Below are 15137 nucleotides of genomic sequence, written 5' to 3'. Positions count from 1 at the left end.
TGCTGACTTAGGGCCCAAAGGTCATTTTGCCCAGTTGTAATGCCCCGAAGGTCTGAGGGGTAGCAAGTGCAGGCAGCTCTCGGGGACGGCAGCTCCGACCCCACGGCGGGGTTGCTCTGTGGACGTCACTTTTTGCAGGAGAAAGAGCAGGGACGCCCAGCACTCACTCTACCGTCACTGTCCCGGCAGGTGAGAAGGCACTTCACCCCTGGAGAGGGGCCTTGATTCAACCTTGAAACCACACACGCCGGACTCCAGAGGCCAGGGCCCCCGGCGCCACATCCCACAGGACACCCCGCGTTCACCAGACACACCGTCCGTCCATCGCACAGGCCGGTGCTTTCCCACCCACTTCCTCGTCCACCTGGCTCCTTGGGGACCCAGCCTGGCAGTGGGGGAGGGGAGGCGGGGATGGAAAAGAAATACCCGGCCTGTAACGGCATTTCAGATGATTGAAATCTGAGTGACGGCATTTCAGATGATTTCTAATGTTTTACTCAGTTTCCAAATGTTTCTAGAGTCAATCCTAACATCATTAGTATGTTATTAAATTGATGCACAATATCGATACATTAAAATATTCAAACTAGCCCTGGCTGGTGTGGCTCACTGGATTGAGAGCCAGCCTGTGAACTGAAAGATCAAAAGGTTGCCGGTTCGATTCCCGGTCAGGGCACATGCCTGAGTTGCAGCCAGGTCCCCAGTTGGGGGCGTGCAAGAGGCAACCACACAGTGATGTTTCTTTCCCTCTCTTTCTCTCTCCCTCCCCCCTTTCTAAAAAAAAATCCAAAACATTTTAAATGTTATTCAAAACAGTTTACGAATGAAGTCAGGAAGGCTCCAGGATGATCGCTCACGCCCATACATTACCTGTGCACGTCACACTGTTTTGGGTTTTGCAGGTGCCTCCCCGTTTTGGAAGTAGTAATTCTCGCCTGGTCTGTCTCACCCACCGCACCGGGAGCTTCCAAGAGCAGGGACTTTGCCTTGTTTGTGCTGCAGCAGCGTTCGCGCAGTAAATATTTACCTCAGTGAAAGTCAGGCTGTAAGCGGTGGGCGGAGTGGGGGGGCAGGAGGAAGGAGAGAACCACCCCAAACCCTTCCTTTGCGTGTGCAGAAGAGCCCGAGTGTCGGCAGGGATGTGCAACAACTCCCTGGGACAACCGCGCGGGAAAACTGGCCGCTTCTTGCGGGGCTGACACCACACACGCCCCTCCCACCCGTTATTCCCAAGTTCACTGGAAGACGTGGAGAGGAATGTTCCTCTTGGCCCTGTCCCTGGTGACCTCGAAACTGCGTCCGTCTTCAGCAGGATGACAAACACATGGTGAGGGTTCGAGAGATGGGAATCCACGCAGCAACGAGAACCAGCGACCGACAACTCCCGGAACAACTTGGACGAATCTTGCGAAGGGGAGGTTGAGGGAAGGAGGCAGACCCAGGAGCACACGCAGTGTGATGCGCACGATACAAAGCGTCAAAACTAACCGAGGGTGTTAGAGGACAAGATGAAGACCAAACTGGGGGTCGGGTACAGAGACTGGAGGGCGCCCAGGGGGCTGTGAGCTGCTGTTCTGTTCACTGACCGGGGCGCCGGGTGCGTTGATGCTGAAACCCGATACACGGTCAGCCTACGATACAGACACTTCACGCATCCGTCTTACTTCCACGATACGAACGTGCCGCTCTCTGGGAGCCTATCTCCACAATCTACACAGGACACGACAACAAAGACAAAAGGCCTGCGTGCCGCACACGGTTCACTGGTTAGAGAGCCTTCCACCACGATTTCTCACGGATCACCTGGTCGGGGGACGGAGCGGGACTTCTGATCTCTGCGGGTGCAGAAGCCAAGGTTCTGCAAGGAAATGCGATTTGCCCGGAATCACAATCAAGCAGGTGGCAGAGAAGGTAGCAGGTCACCCGACTGCAGATTTAAAAGCAAGGAGGCTGGCGTGGGAACCGGCCAGGGGTGGGGCTTTTGGTTCCCCACGTGTAGAACGGAGATTCCGAGGTTTAACGTGTGTACAGATTCGTGCGACCTCCACCACACTCAGGACACGAGACGGTGCCACCACTCCAAAAAGCTCTCAGGCCATCTCACTGTCGTCACAGAAGCACCCCCCCCAACCCCACCAACCCTTCCCTTCCCCAAACCTGGCCACCCCAGCTCAGTTCTCCACCACTATCGTCTGCTTGGTGTTGCGTTGCCTCTGTAGACCGGTGTGGGAGGGGCGTGTGTCTTTGCAGTGTCCACTCTTCCACTCATGGACGGTCTGCCTGTCGTCTTTCGTCGTCTTCAGCACACAGACCCAGCATGTGTTTTCTTAAATTTATACCGACGTTATTTCAGTTTGGGGCTCACTAGTATAATGTCATTGTTTTAACTTGTTCATGACCTTCCTAAAGTCACGAATTAGTTCTAGGAGTTTTGTGCGTATGCAGTGGGTTCTTTGCCAACATCTATGTAGACAATCGTGGCATTGACACATAGGGAGAGTTTCAGTTGTTTCTTTCCAATTGGTATGCCTTCTATTTCTTTTTCTTGCCTTCTAGCACCGGCTAGGACTTACAGCACCATGTTAAACTGGAGAGGCAAGAGCAGACGTCCTTGCCTTGCTCCTGATCTTGCGGAAAAGCATCCAGTCTTTCAGCATTTGGGGTGGTGTGCTGAGGTGGGAGATGGGGGAGACTTGGTGGGGAAAATGGGGAACGTGGTTTTGCACATGTTGAGTCTGAGAGGTCTTTTAGAAGGGAAGACATCAGTAGACTCTAGATACATACATCCAGCATTAGGGAGAAAGGCCTTGGCTGGGGGTATGCACTGGGGAAACCTGGGCATATAGGTGATATTTAAGCCTTGACGAAACTTGATGAGATCATCTGGGAAGAGGGAATGGGGACAGAGGCAACTATATGAGAAAAGCCCTTAGAAAACCAGGACTCGAAAAGAATTCCTTTACCTTAATGAAGACTTTATACCAAAAACCGTCATGCTTCTTGAGAAACGTTTGGCATATTCCCCTTGACCGCTGGCTTAAAAGGACTTGGGGCATCCTCTCTGTCCCATAACTCGAGGAATGAATTAACGAAGGTGGTGGCAGCAATATCTATGGGGCAGTGGTGTGAAAACCAGAAGTCACAACAGCAGTATGGATGAAGCTTAGACACAGGACTGAGTGAAGAACGCACAGAATCCAATGCAGTTATGCCAGCCACACCCACGTGCAGAAAGCAGCGTGGTTTGAGAGGACACACACAAATTCAAGGACGTGTCAAACACAGTAACATGAGGACCTTTGGGGAGCGGTGCGATTGGTCGTGGGGAGCAGAGATGAAGGGGAAGAAGAAGAAGAATGAATAAAACAAGAACTGATCTCAGGACCATACACCGCGCCCTGAGAGACGTGACTGGTTCGACGCCGCACCTCGCGTCCAAAACAAACAAGCAACGAGGGAAGAGGAAAGCGAAGGGCAGCCCCAGGATGCCTGTCTGTGGGCTGCTCCTCTCTGCCTGACGGTCGCTCTGCAACAGTAAAGACCACCTCACCCCTCTCCAAGCCCGTGTACACGGACGCGGCTCTGTAACGCTGACCGAATGAAAGGCCCCGTGGTCATGGCTGACATGTTCTGAATTCTGGACCCAGGGATGTGACATTGAGAGGGGCTTGTCCTGCAGACCGACACGTGCCTCCTCCCATGGCCTCTGCTTGGAAAGGAGAGGGAGGGGCGGGAAGCCAGGAAACCCTGCAGAAGCCAGACTCCCCTGCTGGCTCCGCCTCCCGTGCTCCCACCCCCACATGGAGGCTCCAAGCCTGCTCTCTGGCAGCCCTGGTGGCGGGCTCCGTGGGGCCCAGCCGGGGGCTGCAGGGGCCCGGCTGCCCATCACCCTCTGCCAATGCTTGACCAGCTCAGAATGGAGCCCCCAAGTGTGTGTCCACCCCATCACGCCACCTCCCAGCCGGACTGTCTCTGCCAGGCTCCCAGCTACGTGCCCTGATTACTCATGACGAGTGTGCAGATGCCTCAGGCAGCTCTGGCTCGGGCCGGGCAGAGGGGCCGGCTACTTGGCAGGTCAAGGGAAAGAGCTGAGGGGCTGGGCCTTGGCCCCGAGTCAGCATCCTGGGGCGGAAGACACGGGAGCCCTGGGAGCTGGGCCGGGTCTCAGAGGCCCAGGACAAGTGACAGAATACTAGACCTGATAAAAATCACCACCGCTTCTCGGCCACTCGGACCAGTCCCAGGCTAAGTGTTTGCACCTGCGATCTCACTGAATCCTCCCGAGTGCTGCTACCCCCCACTTTACAGCTTAGGAAGCTGAGCAAAGCATGTGCCCCACTAAGTGCAGTTCAACCCCAGGCTGACCCAGCGTCTCTGGGCCTCAATTTCCCCACCACGGACAGGGAGAGAAGCTATGCCCACCCTGTCCTATCCCACTAGAGCAAACAGGAGCTAAAGGAGTTCGGGCAGGAGGCTGGCAGGAGAGGAAGCCGGGCCGGGGGAGCTCCCCTACCTGAGCGGCCTGGCCAGGCGGCAGGTGAAGAAGCACAGCAGGCCCAAGGCCAGCCCCAGGCAGAGGACACTGAAGACCGCAGTGAGGACCATGTCCAGGGTGGGGGACAGGAGGGCCATCTTGAGGTGAAAAGGGTTGTTAGGAGTGGCCTCCACACTCTGCGCACGTCTGGTCACACTACCCTTGGCCGCTCACTCCAAAGCCCTGGGTCAGTGGCCAGTGACCTGGCTTTGAGCCCAGGTTAATCTTTGGGGATTAGCCCAGGAGGGATGAACCGAGAGGGGACTAGCCCACAAAGCTCCCCTCCCCCAGCCTAATCCTTTCACACGGGATGCTTGTTCCCTCACCCAGGTTTGTTCTCCCTTCACTCCCAAACGTTTACTGAGCACCTGCTGTCTACCCCGGTCTGTTCTGGGCCTTAGGGACTCAGAGGGAAGAGGGCAGACACAGCCTCTGTTCCCTTGGACATTTCTGGCTGGCCAGGGTAGAAAAAGCACCTACTGTGTACCAGCATGGTGCTGGCATGTTGTGGGATAAAAACAACAGCAGGAAAGGAACCCGTGGCCAGGCCACAGTCAGTCTTCCCTGCAGCAGCAGCAGCAGTAGCCACGCACCCTATCTGTAAGGCCAGGAATTTGAGCGTGCGCTGAACCACCCAGAGGGGGAGCCCACGTCCAGGATACGGGGAACTGTCCTTCTGATTTTTTTTTTAATCCCCACCTGAGGACATTTTCTCACTGCTTTTAGGGAGAGGGGAAGGGGTGGGGGAGGGGGGAGAGACAGATCAATGTGAGAGAGAAACATCGATTGGTTGCCTTCTCGTATGCACCACGACCAGGGATCGAACCTGCAACCTGGGTGTGTGCCTTGACTGGGAATCGAACCCACGACCTTTAGGTCTACAGGACAATGCTCCAACCAACCAAGCCACCTGACCGGGGCCAAGGAACTCAGTTACTGAGCACCAGCTGTGTGCCCCGCCCCGCAGGAGCTGGGTCCTCCTGCCCTGGTTTACAGATGAAGGAAGCACAGGCTCAGAGGTGCGACAGTGGACCCAGAGTTTGAGCCCGGATCTGCTGGCCTCCACGGCCGTGACCCCAGCCCGGCCCGCACCGCCTGGGGACTGGGATGGTGCCGGCCTTGCAGGGCAGCAGCGAGGCTTCAGCCGAGTCTCCACCAGGTGCTGGCCCAAAGCCAGTGGCCCCCCGGGAGACGGCACACAGGCTGGAGGGGGCTCTGTGAGCTGCCGCCTACTTAGAGCAGCCCCTTCTTCTTCCGAAGTGCCCCTCCTGCTTTTCCATCCTCTCCCGGGTTCTGACAGCATCTCAGGAAGTGGGGATGCAGATCATGCCTCCCCTCTTCCAGACTCAGAAACCAAGGCTCCGAGAGGTGGCGCCGCTGGGCGCACACACAGCCGGGAAGGAGAGCGGCCGCGTGCCCGTGAGGCCAGGCCTTCCCCGTCACCCACCCTTCCTGCCTCCTGGGGCCCCTCCAGTCCCACGGTCGTGAGAGACGCTTTTACCCTCTTGGTGCCAAGGATGATCCTTTCTTCCTTGCCCCAGAAAGGCCACTGAAGTCACCATGAACACAGGAAAACCAGTCACATTACTCTATCAAACCTTTTTCTTTCTCCATAATCCCTTACCTCGAACTGCATCAGCTGCTCAGAACATCCTAGCGGTAAAAGGCAGGCTGGGGCTTATTTGACGTACGGGGAAACCGGGGCTTGTGGGCGAAGTCATCCAGTCAAGGGCCACACAGCCGGCAAGTCTGGCCCAGGCCCCAGCCCCCCCACTTCCCAGCCATGCGATGCTGCGTGCGTCCGTTCCTGCACCTCCGAGCATCCACCTCCCATGCAGGAGTGCACCTGTGGTGTGCCGAGAATGACCTAGCTGACCTTAATTTTATCCTCATTCGCCGCCCTGACAGCAGCATACAGCTGTCCCTCTCCCCAGGGAGGGAAGGGACTCTGGGGCATGTGGGAACGGGACCCAGGGCCACACAGATGGAAGGTGCTAAGCCAAGCCCCGCACAGGGACCCGCTCAGAAGTCATGCCCGCTCCAGGCTCTCTCTGCCACAGGGACGTCCCCACCCAGCCCACCCAACTCCCAGGCCTGGACACCCTCTAAAGCTCCACCCCAGCCAGGTGAAGCCTCCCAGCTGTAGCTGGTGGGGTTGGAGGGGCAGTTATTTGTCTTGAAAGAGCCTCCAACCCACAGGTCACCATCCTGGAGTGTGTGAGCTGGGGAGGATCCTCTGAGCGGATCTCCCAAAGGTACCAGACAGCAAACATCCCTTGGGGTGATCGGGCAAAGTCTTATTCCCAAGTGGTTCCCCGGGCGGGGTACAGACTGGGAAGGGCATGAGGGAACTTTCTGGGGGGGACGGAAGTGTTCTTTACAATGACCTGGGAGGCAGTTAAAAGTACATGCACTACGTGTAAAAACGCACCTACTGGCTACTAACCCCACCCCACCCATCTCAGGTGTTGTGAGCCTTCAGTGAGAACTGAGTTAAGGGAATGCTGGGCAGGGGGAAGGGTTTAGTTTAAGGGAGTGGCTGTACTCAAATTTAAGAAGAGAAATTAGCCCTAATTTGTGCATTTTCCTCTGTTGCATGACTTCTAAGTCTGTGTGGCCCTCTCTCTTCTGGAGGTTTTGTTTAATATAAGTTAAAACTTTTGACTGTTAGCCCTGACCACACAGGTCAAGGCTGATGTTTTAACTTTCAACTGATGTTTTACCATTTTTTTCATATTCATTTTTTTCATAGGTGTGGCTCAGTGGCCAAGGTCTCAACCTGCAAACTGAGAGGTTGCAGATTTGATTCCCAGTAAGGGCACACACCTGGGTTTGCGGCCAGGCCCCCCACTGGGGGCGTGCGAGAGACCACTGAGCGATGTTTCTGGTACACATCAATGTTTTTCTCCCTCCTTCCCCTCTCTCTAAAAACAAAGAAATAAAATCTTTTTTTAAAGAGAAATTAAACAGATAACAACTTCGCAAATAAATTCCTGTTCCCCTCACCCCATACCCACTCAGCCAAAATCTCCCAGGCATTTTGCTTGGGAAACTGTGCCTTAGAGCTTATCCCATTGCCCAGATGGGAAGACTGAGGCCCCAGGAAGAAGAAAGACTTACCCCAGATCTCCCAGCTCCTAGGCCCCATAGACACACACAGGGAACAGTCAGAAACAGCCTGGAGCCAGCTGGGAGCCAGTCCTCTGGCCTGTCAGCTGGGCCCTCTTGGCTGTTCCAAGTAGCTGTGGCTGCAGAGAAGTGCTGAGTGCTCCCCGTGCTCTCCGTGGGCGAGGGGAATGGGATGGGGATTGAGGGGGTGGCCCTGGAAGACCAAATTAGGCTGCAGCAGCTGCCCAGGGAGAGAGCACCGCCGAAGACCAGCCCGGGAACATCTCAGCTGCAGGGTCAGCGATCGGGAACATGGACTCTCTCTCTCTCAGCCAAGCCCAGTGCCTCTGGCAAGCCTGGTTGGCCGGGACTTCATCCATTCACTGTTAGAATCATTTACGGCTGCCATGAAGCAGCCTCAGAGGGAAGGGCAGCTCAGAAGGGGATGTGTGGTGGTCAGAGTGGGCTGCAGGTCAGACCCAAGGAGGGACTTCCCAGAGGGCGGTGGGCCAGGTGCTGGGCATGGCGCATGACTCCGACCTCTAGCTGCTAAACGCCTCCCGTCCCAGAACAAACATGGGAGTGTCCAGGAGGCTTGGTGGCAGCCTGCCTGCTCCCAAGCCACTTTGTCTTCAGGGCTCTGATGAGATGCCAGCTGTCCCTCGAGCACCTCCAGACTCAGCACCTCTGTACATTGCGTTCTCTGGTCTGGAATGTTCCCTGCTGCTCACCCAATGACGTCCTAACACCACCCCTTCATCTCCACCTCAGTTCCGTTGGACTGCCCTGCCCGACCCCAGCCTAGCAGGCACTTACAGCTTCTCCCCAAGCTCCCAGAACCCCGGCAGGTGCTCAAGACCTTGTTGAATTTTTGAGTGTCTCCATGTTGCCCCCTCAGCACGGGGTGAGCTCCTGGGCTGCAGGGATCTCCCTCTGCTGATGGCGGCAGCCCCTGTGCCGGCAGCGCCTGGCACACTGCTGGCCCGGTAGGAAGTGTCCGTGAGTGGGTGGGAGGGTGGCGAGGTCCATGGGGATTGGCTGCAGAGGCCACTCAGCAGCGTAAGAGCAAGCTCTGGTGCCAGGGCTCCAGGTTCAGGTCCTGCCTGTGCCTGCCCCAGGCTGGGGAGTTCAGGGCTAGCGATCCCATGCCTCTGCCCTCGGGCTTCTCACCTGCCACCTGGGAGACTCATAAAAGCCACAGGGGGTTGTAAGGATGCCATGCGCTAATACGTGGAAAGGCTTCAAGCAGAGCCCAGGTCAGGGTTAGTGTTCAGCGAGTGCTGGCCGGCCGGCAGCTATGGTGATGGGGCGGGGATGATGGGCAAGTGGGGCAGATGAGGTATCGGAGCTGAGAGTGGACAGACCCTTCTCTGTCCACTCGGCCAGGCAGCCACTAGCTGACCTGCTCACCTGGAAGGCCCATAGGGTCTTTCTAGCTCTAGGACTCTAGAAACCAAAAGCTCGCCTGCCCGCTGGGCACCTCCACTTAGTTGGGGGTGTTTGATTGGAGGGGTAGAGGTCCCAGCACTGACAGTGAAAGGGGCTGTTTGCGTCCTGAGAGACCCAGATCTGTGTGCCTGTCTCTCTGTGTCTCTCATATACCCACAGACTCGTGTGGGAGGAGCAACCCCCACACGGGCGGTCTGACGTTTTCTTGTCCTCCTGAAGGAGAGAGAGAGAGAGAGGACACCCAGGGTCAGCCCAGGAGGCTCCATGGAGGCAGTGGGAAGACAGCCAGGCTGGAAGGGCTGAGAAGAATGGGCAGGAAGGACGTCCCGATAGGAGGCTGGGTGTGTGAAGGCGAGGCGGCGGCAGGGCAGGATTGCGAGGTCAGAGAGAAAGACGTGAGCCGACGGTTGGTGACGGAGGACAGAGGGGCGGCCTGGCCCGACCACAACGGGCTTTGCTCGCTGAGCCCGGCCTGGTCAACAGCAGCCCCCTTGCACGCCCGTCTCTTTTACAAGCCTCACCGCCGGCCCGTGTTACAGGTGAGGATGTCGAAGCTCACACGGTCTGCCACTTGCCCAGGGCCGCCCAGCAGAGCTGGGACCGGAAGCCCCAAGGGTCTGGGTTCTGGAGTCAGAGGTTTTCTGGGGCTCCCTGGCGCGCCTGGACAGCCTGGATGCCACACACTGGCTCTGAGGGCAGAGGGCGGGAGCCGGTCAGTGTTCAGTGGTGGGAGGAGAGCTGGCCGCAGGGACACGGGGAGGGAGCTGGCAGGGCCCAGGGACACTGTGCCTGAGTGCCCACGCAGAGGAGTGGCAGAGATGGCTGCCCTATGGGCACACAGGCTTCCACCATCCCACGGAGAGGAGTGCTCTGTCCCAGGCCACCTCGCCCCAGCGGGGCCCGGAAGCTGAGGAGGGTGGGGGTGGGGGGCACGTACTGTGTTTCTCTGAGACGCTGGCCACCCCACACCCCCAGACTCTGACACTGCACTCGACAGCCTGACAGCCCGCAGCAGGACCCCTTCTGGCACCAGATGTGGCTCTCCCATCCTTGCTCTCGCTCGCCACCATCGGAAAGGCACAGAGAGGGCACATGACCTCTCCAGGGTCACACAGCACATCAGTGAGAGGGCTAGGTCTCCCGCTAACCGGCTGAGGACCTGAGGAGCTTTGACTGGAAGCACAGGGCGGTCTGCGAGGCGCAGCGCAGGCGCCAGTGTCCTGAGATTCTAGACAGTAACGATGATGCGGGTCAACTGAAGGGAACACTTCGAACTGAGACTATTCTAGAAAAATCCTTATTTCACTTATTGTACTCTTGGTTGTCAAATGACCTTTAATTGAAATATTTCCTCTGCAGCTGTTCACCAGCCGGGCTCCCACGGCACCACTGCGGACGTCATCTGTGACGCCACAAGGGTGGCGGCCAGCAGGGTTGCAGCCCGCGGACGGGGCGGTCCCCAGGATCCCTTGGGTGCTTCCAGAGGGTTCTCTAGCTAAAGATGGGTGACACAACTGTGGGGTGATGTCAACAATCTCATCGAAAGTGATATTTCAGCTGTGCTTAATGGTGTTTTGTTTTGTTTTGTTTTGTTGTTGTTTTGCTTCTTTCGGTCCTGTGAGGGCGCTGAGACCAGGGCAGGGGCAGAAAGCATGGCCGCAGTGTGGGCCTCTCTGCTCCAAATGGCCAGTTTCACTGTGACCCTCAGACCCTTCTAGTCACCAGGGGCTTTGGCGATTGAATCACCAACATTTTTTGGAGACAGGCCCAGGGGGCCGATCTTGGGGGCCAGGGCAGACGGGGCACCAACTCCCATGCTGGTGCCCCTCAGGTGCACGACTTTGGTTCCACTGGGGTCAAACTTCAGTGCAAAGTGGAGGCAGCTGGCGTGGGTGAATCTGAATTCAGGGCCACTGACAAGTGCACCTTTGCCTCCACCGAGATGAAAGCCAAAAGCTGTACTCTTAATAAGAGGGAACCTTTTCCTAACCCTGTGTGCCAAGCATTGTTCTAAACACCTTACCAATATGAACTCATTTAACCTCACAACGACTTAGGAAGCAGGCAGTATTGTCCCCATTTTACAAAAACAGAGGCACAGAGAGGTTAAGTAGCTTGCCCAAGGTGGCACAGGCAGTACGTTACTAAGCCAGATGTGAACATTACTTGTAGATGTTTCTTTCCCAGAGTAAAAGCGTAAGCCCCTCAAGTAGCAGGCAAGACTGGAGCGAACCACAACTGTCCGCTCTGCGGCACGCATATTATGTGATTGTAGACGGATCATCTGCTGCTACCAGTTGACCCAAACTCACTGCACACTCTTCCCAAATGCCGTTTCACTCTTCCCAAATGCCGTTTCATCGTGCGTGCATCACAGCCCCCGGGGGGCGGGGCTCTCCCAATCCCCAGCTTTACAGAAGCACATGAGGTGACTTGCCCAAGGCCACACAGTGAGAGAGTGGCCTTGAATCACCTCTACGAGTGACTCAGTCCAAGTGCCTGAGCTGCGCACCGCACCTGTGGCCTGCCCCACACCAGCAGCCACCTGGGACTTGCAAGCAGGGGCAGGGGAGGACCTTAGGCTCAAGACCTGGCTCCACTGGTGTCCAGACCAGTGACCCTAGACTCAGCCCTCCTTCGCCACACCCCCTACCTCAGCTGGCCTGGCCCAGGACACCGGACCACCACGGCTGTCCCTGCTTCTGGCCCCTGATGCCCGACATACCCTGGCCACCCTCCCCTGGAAGAGGAAGCCTCCATTCCACAGATGGACCCCACACAGGCCCTGGAAGAGGAGGTGGAGGCAGCTCTGGATTGTGGGGAAATGGGCCGTGAACTTGTAACTTGCTGGGTGGTGGCCAGCACAAGCAGCAGCCCTGGGTGGTGTGTGCAGGGGGGCTTGCGAATGCCCAGCTTGCGTCAGAGCAGGGAGTACGCTGATGTTCCCCAAGATAGTGCAAGCTGCAGCTAGGCCCACGGATACCTTGCTCCTCACATTCCCAGGGAACCTTCCAGCTGGCAGAGGCTCCTGGCCGCTACTGCGTTTGACCCTGGAAGGGAGCAGGGCAAGCGCTATGTCCCAACCCCCAGACGAGAAGCCAAGGGCACGCACAACTGGGCAGAGACCCCTTTGCTCACTAGCTTCTTCACCTTGGGCACGTTGCTTCGCCTTTCTGGGCCTGAGTTTGCTCGTGTGCCCGTGGGGATGATCGCAGTGAGTGCCTCTGCCCTGCACTTAGGTAAGACTTCGAATTCAGAAACAGACAACGAGATAAAGGCCCTGGGCTGGGCGTGGCATGCATTACACACTCAGCAGACGTTCGCCAGTAGTAACAGTGATGAGGAGTGTGCCAGGCACTGTCCTGCGTGCGTTCTGTGCATGAGTTAGTTTGACCCTCCCCACAGCACTACGGGGGTGGGGGGGGGGGGTGCCAGCGCTGCTACCACGATTCAGAGAAGTGACTTGGCCAAGGACACATAGCTACAAACAGGACCCTCTGAGGAGGGAAGGGGAGAAACTCTTAAGGGAGCACCTACTACGCTGCCTGGAGCTTCGTTTCCAAGAGCCCAGTGAGTGGGCGTCATCAGCTCAGGGGCAAAGAGAAAGCAAAAGCTCCAAAAGGGGGAGGGAGGTGGGCAATCACACAGTAACAGCGTGGGAGTGGGAGGGCTAGGCTCCAGGCCAGGCGCGTCTGGCTCCAGACCCAGTCGCGCGCCAACCTCCACCCAGAGGGGAGACCTGAAGTCCCAACCACCTCAGATACAGGAGGCCCGTCTCAGGGTGGCAGGTGACTCACTCCACCAGTGAGCGTGAGTGTGCGTGCACGCGCGTGTGCGCTGGGGCTCTGTGCCCGGCACGGCCAGGTGACCCGTCCTCCTGTCAGGATGTTTCCTCCTCCCCGGACCTGTTCTTTCTGGGCTTTCACGTGACTGAAGCCTCCCTGGGACCTTTTGCATCTGGACAAAGCGCTGCTTCCATAAGGGGACAGAGAGGTGTCAGTCCCACTGGGCCCCGGCCTCCCAGGCCAGCCCAGCCCCTCTGCGGCCCTAATTCCGCACAGAGAGGCTGCGTGCTCAAGGGTCGTGTCCCCATCTGTAAATCAGGGAGGATGAACGCCATTCTGCCACCAATATCGGCGTCGTGGGTGTTGGGAGGAGGAACTTTGTGCACTGGAATGTGCTAAACAAGTATTTCGATGGCTCTCCACCACTCCCCCTGACAAGTGTAGTAGAGATTTGCTATAATGTTTGGCCACTCAGAATCCCTTCCTCCTTCCTCAGAATATGACAAAGTTTCCTTTGGGAGGTGGCTCTCCCCCTTGCAGCCAGTGGTTCGGGTGCGACCCAGCCAAGCCCTGGTACCTCTGGGCTGGGAGACTTTCTCTACACGGACGGTATGTTGTGAGGGTGTGAGGTGGCGGGGAGGGCACTGTGCGTGGAGCCTGAAGGTGAAGCAATCCCTCGGGAGGTTAATAGAGAGAAGCAGAGAATCGGAGTCTCTGGTGGCATCCCTTGAGCCCCTTGGTGCAGCCATACCTGAAGCCTAGCTCTGAACAGTAGAGTCACATGAGCTAATTAATTCCTCTTATGGTTTGCCTTGGACTTTCGGTTACTGGAAACACAGAGTCTGACCTCAGGCCTCCAGTGCAATTTTCCTCAGCCCTTATAAGCAAACGCATCGAGTCACACTCAGCCAGCTGTTCCCACCAAAGAACGAATCTTGTAAACAAGCTCAGGATGGATCAGTGAGTTTCAAGTGCATTCAGACCCAACTGAATACAAGTTAGGTTTTCTCCTCGGAGTCTACAAACTTGTAGAAGTGTGGGAGGTCCCTGGATGGGATTCGCCTAACATCCCTGCTTGGTGGAGGACTCGGCCCCTCCTCTCACAACAGGCTGCTGTCAGCTGCGTTTAACAACTCTGACCACCAGTTTCCACGTGTGCCTGGCCTGGCGCTGGGGGCTGCAGGTGTAGGCTCTGCCTTCTAGGTGCTTCGGTCTAGCAACGATGGGTCATGATACATATTTTTCCTGGGTTTTACACAAAAGCCCTAGGAAGTCAGCACATGGGGACATCCTTCTGCACCCATTTCACAGAGAAGGAAACAGAGCTCAGAGAGGCAAAGGGGCTTGCCCAGAGTCCCTCTGCTAAAGAGAGGCGGGGCCAGGCCATGTCCCCGCACCCACCTGACTCTAGACCTAGCGCTTTTTCCCTTAGCCGCGGGGGTGGCGGGGATGGCACTGGCCACTCCTCTGAGATAGTATGTTCCACTCAGGGGCGGTCAGAGTGGTTTCAAAAGCCGGAGGAAAGAGGAAAGCCAAGGATCATGGACCTCCTGTTTGCCCGAGGGTCTTGGCCCCTGGAGAAGTCCCACCAGTGCCCAGGCCCATCCAGCCTCACTCTTCCACCGGGCTCACCTTCTTCAGGCTGTGGCCAGAGAGAGGCCAGGCACTGCACTGAAATGCAGGCCCCTACTGCTTTCACGGGCAGCTCTTGGCACCCCAAGCGAGCTGTCCTGGCCTCTCTCTTGTGCCTCTGCCCTCCGTCTCTGAGATCCCGCTGACACTGGCTCGACATCCTGTATGCACTAGGGCCTTCCCTGTATGTTATTCAACTGACATTCGTTTGACCACTGTTTATTGAGCACCTACTGTATGCCAGGGGCTGTTCTAGGTACTGAACAAAACAGGCCCATTCCTGCTGGCAGGGAGAGCAGACAACCAGGGAAAAAAGGAAAACCAGTAGAATGCCAGGTGGGGGTAAGTATACTGGAGAAAAATAAGGCAGGGAGGAGGATAGGGAGGAGAGGGGCTGTTGTCAGCTTTAAGTAGACAGGTCAGAGACAATCTCACCCAAAAATCACCCCGATGCAGCCTTGCAATAATCCCCTGCAGCTAAAAATGTGACTCCCAAATTGCAGATGGGGAAACAAAACTTTCGGGATTAAACCTCAAGCCCGTGCCTGCCAGCCTAACCAGCGGTGGGACCGAGGCGGTGGTGCAAGCCACCCGCCTCCCACAGACCCTCTCTCCTAACTGCACCAACG

At 56.9% G+C, this 15137-nt stretch overlaps 1 protein-coding gene across 3 annotated transcripts in view; it reads right to left on the bottom strand.

The window, feature by feature from the left end:
- The window catches only part of ALPL (alkaline phosphatase, biomineralization associated), a 56770-nt gene that overhangs the window by 20667 nt on the left and 20966 nt on the right, over positions 1 to 15137 (bottom strand). The window contains exon 1 of one of the 3 annotated variants that reach the window (XM_045859635.1): positions 4514 to 4694. The exons of 1 other annotated variant lie outside the window; for it this stretch is intronic. The gene's annotated coding sequence lies outside the window, so the exon portion shown is untranslated. Of the gene's footprint in view, positions 1 to 870; positions 1020 to 4513; positions 4695 to 15137 lie in introns of those variants that run through there. One more of the 3 variants, XM_045859633.1, reaches the window with a different exon arrangement.

Source organism: Phyllostomus hastatus, unplaced genomic scaffold, assembly GCF_019186645.2.
Source record: "Phyllostomus hastatus isolate PE091 unplaced genomic scaffold, TTU_PhHast_1.1 phas_scaffold_182, whole genome shotgun sequence".
Lineage (NCBI taxonomy): Eukaryota > Metazoa > Chordata > Mammalia > Chiroptera > Phyllostomidae > Phyllostomus > Phyllostomus hastatus.
This window is presented reverse-complemented; position numbering and strand designations above follow the sequence as displayed.